Raw genomic sequence first — 11782 nt, 5'->3', positions numbered from 1 at the left:
TAGGTTTTGACAGGACGAATTGCGGTTATTCTATTTCCACCCCCACCGCATGCACCCCAGAGCCACACCCCTAAGATAGATAGTGGGTTCACGGATGTGACGGACTCGCCTCCGCATGCGACGACGCGGCACGCTGCGTCGTCGCCTGCTCTGGCTCGTTCCTGTCTCGGCCTCACAGGGGGAGGAGAGGGGGGTCCTGACCCCCCTCCCCCCTGCTCAGCCTCGCGCTACCGCATTGCTGCGCGCTAGGTTTTGACAGGACGCAATGTGGTTATTCTGTTTCCAACCCCACCGCACGCTAGTTTATGTGTATTTTAGACTATGTTTTTACGTTTATAATTTTACATAACATAAAATATTTTTTACGGCGATTATATTTTTTTTACGGTCTCTCTTTGCGTCGAAAATAAGACAAAACTTATGAAACGTAAAATTACGGTGCATTGATGGTAAAATAGAGGGGGTGAAGAATAACTATTCCTCACCCAGGGTGACGAATAGCGTGACCCTATATATATATATATATATATATATATATATATATATATATATATATATATATATATATATATATAGAAACTCTATTAGTGACCCTGGGTAAGAATAAGAAATTATTCACCCCAGTCCATCAACCGAGCTAGGGTCTGGTTTATAGGCAAATCTCGACCGATGTAAATTTTGTTGCGCTGCCGTAAATTTACGTCGACGGGCGCGGTTGCCTGGGAAGAGGTATCCCACACCCCGTATCAATATTTTCTGTAATATAATCCCTCCCAAAAAAATATCTTTTCTAATTAGCTGCGAGCGGTTCACCTTTGAGGATGAACTACCAGCGGCGGCTGTGCTCGACATCCTTCCTCTCTGACGATTGCGGAGGTCGCGGCAACGAAGACAATGGCGCCGGTGCCGGAAGGATGACCCGGAGGCAAGGTATACTCCCCTCTCTCGTACGTCGAGTGCTCCCCCTTTCTCTCTTGATGCGGTGGCGACCAGGGGGCAAATTGGGCAGTGTAAAGGTACGGCGCGAGCTCGGTGACGGCAATGACTTCTTCGGCGTCCCTCTCCACGTCTGGTGGTTTGCTCGCATGTAAGATCTCCCTACTCGTATTCCTTTCCCTGTCCTCGTCCATGAATTTCTGAATTTTTAGGTTTAGGGTTCTTGATTTTTAGGGAACGGGGCAAAGAAAGAGGTAGAAGACCAAGAAAGGAGATGGAAGAAAAGAGGGGAGCTTGCATACTGAATGGGATGACGGAGTAGAACTTCGCTCGAATGTGGGATCAATTCGGAGATCATACATGAGGAGAAGAAGAGGAGGAGCTCAACGCTGCAGCAGAGAAATAACACTAGAGTATCGCCTTAGATCCAGCCTTTGGTGATAGCGTTGTTTCTAGATTTTCTTCTCTGTTTGGATGAACTGTTCCTTCTTTCTTCTTTGGAGCTCCACTGCTTAAAATTTAAAAAAGGAACCATGTTCAGCTGTTTTCACTTGGAGTGGAGTAGGGATGCTTCTACTATATCAGGAGGGTCATCCCATCATTGCGAATCTGCTCTGCTGCAAAAGATGAAACACATGGAAACCAGAAAGCGTAAAGCACAAGAAAATGTGAAAAAACACCCCGCACACAGCGAGCAACGAAGAATCACGCCCCCAAAAGAAGCACAAAACATTCAAGCACAAGTAACTGTGATATTAATGCCCAGTGTCACTGACTCCCTGGTAAGGAGTATAACGTTTTGTTAGGTTTTGAGTGGGTCAAACCACTTCCATCGGAGCTGATCATACCTCTGAATAGACCAAAATTTAAACCTTTTGATTCAATGATCTTGCTAAAGGACACAAATGTGTCTTTTTTTAAAACGTTGACTCGTCCTGAACACTACTAGTGAGGCCTCAGAACTCTCCAGTTGCAGACCTGAACACTACGAGACATGGTAGCAACTAGCAACACGAAAGATGCCAAATCTGGTTTTCCTTTTCCAATTCATGGAAGCACTAACCTTCTGTGAAAGCACTGCATACACCTGCAGTACACTAACCTTTTTTAGGTTTGCTTCTCGGATTTTTACACTGAGCTTAAGGAAAATGATGAATGGTTAAGCACCTATTTATTTCTAGCTTTGATCTATTTGGTTCTTGATACACACTGAAGAGAAGGATATAGCTGGACGGCGCCTATTTTATGTTGATGTAAACAAGTGACGTAATCTACGTCACATGCACGTTTGGAAAATGTATTAGTTGGACATGCTCCTATTTTTTGTTGGCCCCATATATATTACCTTGTCTCTAATAATTCTTACATTAGCTAGCGAACTTGGGCTGGCTCCATACTGTACACTAGATTTTTGTACGTGGCTGGTTGGAAACATCATGTTGGTGGACACTGACCATCTCTCAGTTCGTCAATATTCATGAAAGCTGAGTTAGATTTATTTTAATTACCATGAGTTGGACCCTGATCCTCATCCAGCCTGTCAAACTTTGCTGTTTTATTTTTGTTTAACCCGCCCTCAATCCAGGATTAATCTTCTATTCTATAATAGGAATTTTTTATTTTTCATTCAGGTTGTTGCTTTCTTTTCTGTAGCATAAACCAGATGGGAATGTACTATTTTTGGCGAGTAATCATATGATTCTAGCTAGGCTCCATGAACTGAATTTTTCCTTAGCCATGAATACTGTAAAGAAGATCCACACAATCATTTTGGCTTTAGATTCTTTTATACTGGAAAATGTTGACTTTGTTCACATTTAACCTATTTTCCTATCTTACAGAGCAAGCCATTATGCTTGGCGGTTTTGGCATTTGCCTTACCATTATATGTATCTTACCAATTATGTGTTTCATTTTGATGACTCTTTCATGACAGACAATGTCTTAAATGGTTACAAGACATAGACTAGTTCAGTATGATCACTCCCGGTATTGTATCTGCCACAGTTTAATAAAAGACACGGTTAGTGTGCATTGAAAGTTTCAAACAACAGTTATAGTGTTTGGCCTTTTATCTTATTTCTCTCTATTTTTGATTCAGACCGTGCAGCCAGCGTGTTATGGGTTCGTGTGATTATGATGAATTTAGTCATCCAAATCACTCCGCTAACTTTCATTTCAACCTTGTTTCCAGTTTAGAGTACCAAAGGCTGTTTAATCCTTTTAAGTGTTATATGTGCTTGTGAGTTGGTGGCCTCTACCTGTTCATTGGTATACTTTTGAGAACTAAAAATATTATGTTTTTCAGGTATCTGTTCAAGCGGACGATGTTTAATGTATGAGGGATAGAGAGAAATGTCTTTGTATTTATGGTGGGCAGAGTAATATTGAACAAAATTCAGGCCTTCTTTTACTAATACCCAGAAGCTAAATTCAGGTTTTGGTGAGAAGAAAAGTGAACCTAAAGGCTACAGTACTATTAATAGGAAACTATGTTGGTTACAGCCCATGGATAATAGTGTTTCAGTCACTAGACAGATTGCTGAACAGATGAAGTTGATGTAAAATCTCTGGTCACCTGCCAATTAAGCTGCTTGAAGATCAAGTTCAACATTAGTCACTTTTCAAGTTTGGTAGTATTCAGTTTGCAATAGTGATTTCTGAATTTTCAGCCTGCTGGTAACTTAGTGCTAAGTGGCATTCAATTGTGTCAAGACGAATTTGATTTGTAATTGCAAGGATAGTTTTTGTTACGTGAGGTATTTCTCGGAACCACTATGTATTAGATCACTTTGTTATTCCACAGTTACCAAAAATTCATTGTGTACAAAATGAATAAATTGCATATGTTTCTTACAGTTACCGAAAATTCCTCCTACAGAATTAGGATAGTGGCCTATGTTACTTTTGTTAGAGACACGGTGTACTCAGTACAATAAATAGAAAGAGTAACAGAACTGACGAAATATACATGAAGTAAGGAACACAACATTATATCTAAGAAAATCGGGAACACCTCACTACTGTAAAATTACCTAAGTGGCCTTATGTCTAAAAAATCAGGAAGGACTCGCAACTGTAAGATTACCTGAGTAGACGTAAGATTACAGCAAGATGCACCAGATTGGTTCCTCGACCACGGGACTTGATTGACTCACATGCAAACTGTAAGATTACCATGCTCTTTTTTTTGTTTACGGTGGTTTTAGTGCAGGTACTGGTTCCTCCTTCCAACTATAATATTACCACACAAACCTGATTTTCTTACGGATTGTAGTTTTAAGCGTGGGTACAGAAGCTGACTGGGGTGAGGAATAAGAATTCCTCACCCAGGGTGACGAATAGCGCGACCCTATATATATATATGTGTGTGTGTGTGTGTGTGTGTTTGTGTGTGTGTGTGTGTGTGTTTGTGTGTGTGTGTGTTAGCCACCACCATAGAAGGGGCGATCAAATCCGGAGCCTCACTACCACACACCCAAGCCTCAGGAGCTTGTTCTTCCTCTGTACTAGTTCATCCTCAGCCCCTCGCGACGCTAATCCACACCAAAGCAGGAGTAGGATCTTACACCGCAAGGTGGCCCGAACCTGGGTTAACTGTCGTGTCTCTTTCCTTTCCCGTTCATCGAGCTAGGTCGTGAGAGCGGCAGGTTGGTAGGCTAGGGAGGTTGAGTTCTTCGCACGCGCGGCAGAGTTCCAACCTTTCTTTGGTTTGCGGAGCCCCGAATCCGACAAGTACCAAAAACTTATGCACAGGCAATGGCAATCCCCCGACAAGGAGGCTTACCGGAAGATGACCCGAGACATGATTGCTAGGCTATAGATAAGATCTCCTATAATGACCTCCTATAATGACCTCAACCTGATAAGATTCGATGTCTCTGTGCTCACTGTGCTAGTCCCTAGATCAATTGCTAGCACACAGTACAAGATGTAATATCAAGAATAAACCACATGCCATAATATTACATCGTAGATCCAAAACTTAAATAATATACATACCTGCATAGCTCAAAGCTAGCATACAAACAAAATCCAGCGGAAAAGCAAATAAAATCTTAATAGAATCCATCAATACCCACATGCAAATGTCGAGTATAGACATCGTAACCCTACATCGTATCACTCATTCGTTGTATAAAATATGCAAAATATAAGTTACAACCATAAGGGTCAGTACGTTGAATATACTAGCAAGTCACACAGGAGTTATATAACAGACCTACATGTATATGCAAGGCATATCAAAAGGATGGTGTACTGGTTGTTTTGCAGAAAAGCTAAATTTTCCCTGATAACTACATAACATAATAGTCAAGTTTTAATTTGTCTTCCTACAATTAAATACTTATGGTTGAATTGGGAACTCCAATACCAACATATCCTATTAAATTTCCCACACAACTTTTATGAAGGTATCATCTGTCAAGATCATCCAACAACTGTAATGGCCTGGCTGCTCAAATTTGTGCATTACCAGGAACACGACTAATCATGATTAGTTTTTAATACCTTGCAGAGTTTAATACGCTTTACCCACTGGACCCAATCTGAAGATTGAGACGAAGTCTTTCAAAAGAGGTTCCTTTAACCAGCTGATGGCCACATCCCACCTATATACGCTACATCTGTCGACATTGTCTGGGTAAGGGTTCCAACAACTGATCAACTAAGCCAGAGCCCATATAGCTAGTGGCTGTACATGGAAGCTACTAGTCACTAAGTCGGTCTGATCTTTTTGAACCTGGGCGGCATTCCACTTACATTCAAAGGGTATAAACTATGATGTTCTTGAAACCACCCTAGCAATACCACTTCCACCAATATGTGAATTAAATCCTTAATCTTTCCCTAATAATAAAGCACAAATTGACTCTGTCGGGTTCACTGTCGCTCCCTTTTTGCGAAATAGCCCTTCTATTTTTGGGTAATTGTACCCATAGTCCATATATAAGTAAAAAAACGTTTCACACTACTGGGGCGAATCAGCGGCCCTACAAGACCCAGATCAGGCCCTGGGAAATCCATCAAGGCCCAAGCCGCGCCAGTACGCCGCCGCTTCCTCGAGCTCCCCCTCGAGCTCCCTCCTGCGCCCGACCGCGCCGGCTAGACCTCCTCCACCTCGCCTCGCCGCCTGTCACCGGACCCTCGCCAGACCAGCAGATGAGCAGCGCATCTCTCTCTCTCTCCCTCCCTTCTTCTTCTATCTTCCTCACATCTCCCGCTCTTTAGGACGCCATGAGCTCCACAGCCACCGCCACGAGGAGTCCATGCTTGGATCCGGCGAGATCCGGCCGCGGGCAACCCATCCCCGCCACTCCCGCGCTAGATCTGCACCACCCCTCACCGTCCCCGTCGGAGTTTGTCTCCAGCGTGCCACAAGCCACCTCCTACCTCTTCCTTCATTCGAGGAGAACGACAACCAAGCCTCCCCTGCTCGCTCGTGTGGGCCGCGTGACCCTCCAAGGCCCAGCACAACGCTCGCGACCAAGCCCAGCCTCCCTGGCCCAGCCGCGCATGAACAAATGTCTGGTGTACGCCCAACATTTGCCAAGAAAAATGTGTGTGTACATCCATAAAAGTAGGAACAAATGTTTCACCCCGTACCCTAGTGCTAGCAGGAGGATGGTGTGTGGGTTGATGATGGCGATAATAGCAGCAGTCGAGCGGGTGTTAGGCCATCGTCTCATGAGCGGCCGGTCTGATCTAGGAATATATAAAATCATGCGTACAAGCCTTTTTTATGGAACATGCATACAAGTTGAGCTTAAGGTGAGCACATACAAAATTAGATGCCTTTGCACTAGAAAAAGAAACTTAGATCCTGATCGATCAAGGTTTTGTTGTTCAAAATAATAATGGGATGCACTAACACGCGACTTACACAATATCACCCACGAAGGACATGACAGTAGCAACCAATCAGATCATCATCACATGTGCGGCTGGTCTCACATATTTTTTAACACAGTACACATGCAAGCTCTCGTATACACGCACATACACGCACCCCTATAAACGCACACACGCGCACCCTACCCCTATGAGCACCTCCGGTCTCACATATTAAACGATGTGGCACCCATCGCGCTTGAGGAGATGAGGAAACACATCCGTGCATTAGAATTCCCGATAATAATATTAGACATATTTTTATTAATTAGATGGATAAAAAAGTATAACTTCATTTGCATGTGAATTGCAAAATAATAAACAAGAAATAAAGTATTAAATATATTTCCGTTATTTAATATTGAGGCATAGGGCTTAAACATGAAATTTAACCAGTCAAACAAAACATAAGATTAAAGTTAAAGTAATTATAATATGATTCCAATCTAAGTAGAGTATAAGTCTGTTGAAGAACAATAAGATATTTGACAAGAAAATTAAATACCATTTTTAAATGAATATACACCAAGAATTACTTTACCCCATATACAAGACATTTGGTAATTATGCCGCAAAAATATCATAGTTTTTCTACATGCTCCGAGGCTTATTTAGTTATTGAACTGATGAATTTCTTCTTTGTGTCTAAATCATCCTGAACCCCTTTTTTGTAGCTAAATTGTGAGGTGTTGTGTTTAGGTGCACATGCCACGAGTGAACTACTTTATATATGAGTTGTTGATGTCAAAAACTAAGATACGATACTGTGATTCTAATATTTGACATTTCAGAACTGTTTAACTCAAGAGCAAAATATTGTGACAACACATACAGAAAAACTATGTCTAAATCACAATAAAAACTTTTTATTATTTGTTCGTCATATGCTATATTTTTCTAAGAACAAAACAAATCTTCACTCTTTTTTTCAGCTCGACCCACTAGCGTATGTCACCAAAGTACAAGGAGTTGGACTCGGAGTCTCTACTATGTGTGACAAAAACTGTGCGACACAAACTCCACACGTTTCTCTGCTATATTAGCCAAAGATGGGGGGTCTTTGGACAATGCTCCTAATTTATTTTTTTGTTTCTCGTGTGGCAGTGTGGAGGAGTTCTAAGGAGTTTGTTGATGATGTCATGTCTGATGATGGGTCATTGGGGGGAGGTCTTGAGCCATTGGGTTAGTGAAGTGAGGTTTTCTTTTCTCCTGTTACAATGCATGGGCATTTGTGCTAGTTACTACTCCCTCCGCCCCAGAATTATTGTCGCGGGCGCAGTATAGTGGATGTTTTGCAATAAACACCTCGCAATTTTAAAAATAGTAGCAAACAAGTACATGACTCTTTCTCCTTCCTCCATCCAGCGCCCGCTCGTCGCCAGGGGGCAGAGGCCGACGCCATGGGATTCCTCCGCCGCGCTGGAGATTCTGGTGCTCGCAACCCACCCACAATCACCCACCGCCGCTCACCCGCCACCAGCTGCTCACCGATTCCGCCGTCCATCGCCGTGACCGCCAGGCGAGCTGGTCCTCGATCCACCGCGACCACTTGCCGGCGCCCAGCTGCGTGATTCCGCCGCCCACCTGCGCGACCAATCACTGCGGCGCCGCCCACCTGCACCTGCAACCCTGTCAACCTCTGCGATTCCGTCGCAATCTTTCCCTGCGCCCCGTCTCTGTTGCTGGGAGACACCGATCGCCGGCCCAGCCTCTCCTTCCCTGCCGGCTCCTTCCTCGTCGGCTGTGCTGCTGAGGTGGTCTTTCCCTGCCGGCTCCTTCCTCGCCACCGACGCCTACTACTGCTGCTGCCCCGCCACTGACGCCTACTGCTACTGCTGCATCGACCACCTGCAGCTGGTATTTCTTCCTCGACCAAACGAACTCGCCCAGCCTCTGCTGCTGCTGCTAGGTAGGTAGTCCTGCAAAATTGGTAATGTTAGATTTGGAAACATTCAATCAGGAAGATTTTGTTAATTCTGGAAACATTCAATCATCTTAATTATGGAAACATTAAATCAAGAAATGAGATTTTGTTAATTTTGGAAACAATTCAACCATGTTAATTTCAGAAACAATCAATCGGACAAAATTTTGGCAACTGGAATTATTACGGCATGGATTATGGACTCTCACGATCATCATCAATGTTCAGGTTCTAAAAATGTTCAAACAGACATCATGGATTATGAACTTGAACTAGTTACAATGATTTGAATCTTGCACTAGTTGCAATGAACTTGCTATACTGAAGATCAATCCAAGAAGATGGTATCGGCTTGCCATGCTGAAAGAGAAAACAAAGCACCCAAAAAAGAAACGTTTCTTTTCTTTCATGGAAGGGGCCTGTTTCTCAGTTTGTATCGCCAATTTTTGCGAGAATCATACTGTATCCAGGAGGGGTAATGTGCTCACTGTTAGTGCACTGCTATAGCACATGCTCACCTTGTGAATTCAGCTCACACAGCCAAAATTAACTTAGTAAATTCAGTTAAAGATGCATTTAGTCAATTGATTTGCTTAATACAGTAAGCCCTTTATTTAGTCAGTAATCTTAGAGCAATTTTACTGTCATGTTTACTGAATCTATATCACAGGAGTACTATGATTTCTAAATTCGTTTCAGTCAACTTGTGTCAAATTGGTTTCAAACAATTTTCTGTCAACTTGTGAGCAGGAAAATGGCTTCAGAAAATTCAGTTAACTGAGACTACAGTGAATAATGTTTCAAACAGTTATGAGTAGAAGTGGTTAGAGCAAAGTGTTTGATAGCAGGATTAAGCTAAAATCCTGATTACAAATGACACACTGATTACAAATGACACTTTCTAAAATCCTCCACAGCCATTTTTTGAATTGTGATGATCAGTTGTGCAAGCAAGTCAAGTTTTCACTAAACTGAACATACAAACTATGGATTTTGAATCAATATGCTAACAACTCCATGATATGTTGATTCTTTGCAGGGTGCTGGTCCTGTCAAATGCAGCGGAGTTTCTACGTCTGGACTAGTACTAAAAATCATCAGGATGCAAACTTAACCGATTGAACTCTCCGAAACTTGATGTTTTCAGTTTCTAATGGACTAGGACTGGAATTGAGAAGATGAATGATGGCAGGGCAGGAATGGAGAAGATAAATGAATTGAGTGGGAGCTTCATGGAATTTTTAAATGCAAACCAGCACTAAAACTGAGTTGGATATTGACACAGTACAACTGAGTTGATCCAGACTCAAACCTGAATTTTTAAATGCAAAATATGGATGAACATTGGTGATCACCACTACACTCCATCCAATTGTATTTGTAAACCTAAATAAAGTGGGGGACGACATGGATATTGGCACAGTACATTACATACTCAAATCTATACCACCTTAGTTTGAAGAAAAAGATTGATAGATGCTTCAGAACAAAACAAAGTTAAGGAACAAAAGCAATCAGGACACACAGGAGGATATTTCGTAGCTACGACTTACATTTTCTTATTCCATTTAAACTGAGTTCAATAGTTCAAACATAGGATTCCAACATGACATCCCAATCCATGACAGAAGGGATTGTTGCATCACTGACGACCGACCGACTGAAAGATAACATGTTGTTTCTTCCTCGCGTAACCAGCTCTAATTAACCCCAGACAGAGAGACACTCGAGCTCGCGATCAAAAACACCACAGGACTCAAAGACACGACACACGACTCAGACTGACACATGAACACGACGACGCCTACATTCAGTAACATTCAATACAAATTAAGTACTGGAAGATAACAAATTCAGTAGATTCAGTAACATTTAGTGAATCACAGTGGAGTACATATGCAGAAATTGACAGCGACAGTGGCAGAAATTGACAGCGGCGAAGCAAGGGGAAGATGGGCCAGGGGAACAACCTGAGGGGAGACGAGGCATCGGGCTCGGGGGCTGGGTCGAAGAAGGGGAGCTCGAGTTACTGTGCCACCGCCACCTCCCCCCGGCGCGGCGACCAGGGATGAGGCTGTCGCCATGCACTCCAGATTGAGCACCCGGACGCGCTCCTCGCACGAGTAGAAGCGGTGCTCGGCGACAGCAGGCCTCCTGCGTCCCTCGTCCGTGGACCCGCGGCCTGCTCGTCGTCGTCCGCGAGAACCTTGGCCTCCTGGACGGCCACATCGGCAGCCGGTCTCCGTGCATCACCACCACGCACTGCCGCACCACCACAAAAATCGCATTTTCTCCTTCCTCTATGCAATCCGCGGTGAGAAAGTTGGCATTTGTGAGTGTCGACGGTGGCCAGGGTTTGTTGGGGGCTGCGAATTGGCGGGCAAATGGACTGGACGGAGGTAGGGGAAGGAGGGGGTGGCGACAAAGGTCGGCAGGGCAAGGACAGGCCGGAGTTGGCCGGGATCTGGCCGTGAACCGTGGTGGCCGACTAGGGAATGGGGAAAGTGAGACGCCGTCGCGACTCAACACTTGAGAGAGGGACGCGGGTTGTGTCGGGAAACACTGGAGAGTTTTTTTTAAATTGTCGTCACGACATGAATTTCGGGATGGAGGGAGTACTCAATGAGTTATATATATAATCATCACATAAGCTCAATGTATACACGAAACAACCCCATCTACAAAGCGTAACAAAATTACAACTACCACGATCTACATTGAAGATAGCTCAACAGCATAGCAAAATAATACATTATTCTTATGCATGCATATATTCATAGTGTGATATAGACTACATGCGTAGAAAAATAATAGGTAAAGGAGGATCAGCTAGAGGGAGAGAGTTGGCTCACTGTGCTGCTGTATCCATTATGCGCAAGAGTTACAGAGTACATATAGCCGGATCACCCAACGTCTCCCATGATACACGGCACGCAGGCCAACGTGGAGAGTGGTTGTGATCCATAAGACCAGGAGTTAGTTACAACAGATTCTATACAGAGTACACGGTCATACATGCAATAGATAATG

The 11782-nt window shown here is 43.5% G+C and overlaps 1 long non-coding RNA gene across 1 annotated transcript; it reads right to left on the bottom strand.

Annotated features, from left to right (window-relative positions):
- Nucleotides 1-8118: 8118 nt before the first annotated feature.
- On the bottom strand, nucleotides 8119-11333 carry LOC119354449. Its single transcript, XR_005170942.1, has 2 exons — nucleotides 10723-11333; nucleotides 8119-8747 (listed from the first exon to the last, which is right to left on the bottom strand). It is a non-coding gene; the product is annotated as an uncharacterized LOC119354449 (long non-coding RNA).
- Nucleotides 11334-11782: the final 449 nt, after the last annotated feature.

This window comes from Triticum dicoccoides, chromosome 2A, assembly GCF_002162155.2.
Source record: "Triticum dicoccoides isolate Atlit2015 ecotype Zavitan chromosome 2A, WEW_v2.0, whole genome shotgun sequence".
In the NCBI taxonomy this organism is placed as follows: Eukaryota; Viridiplantae; Streptophyta; class Magnoliopsida; order Poales; family Poaceae; genus Triticum; species Triticum dicoccoides.
This window is presented reverse-complemented; position numbering and strand designations above follow the sequence as displayed.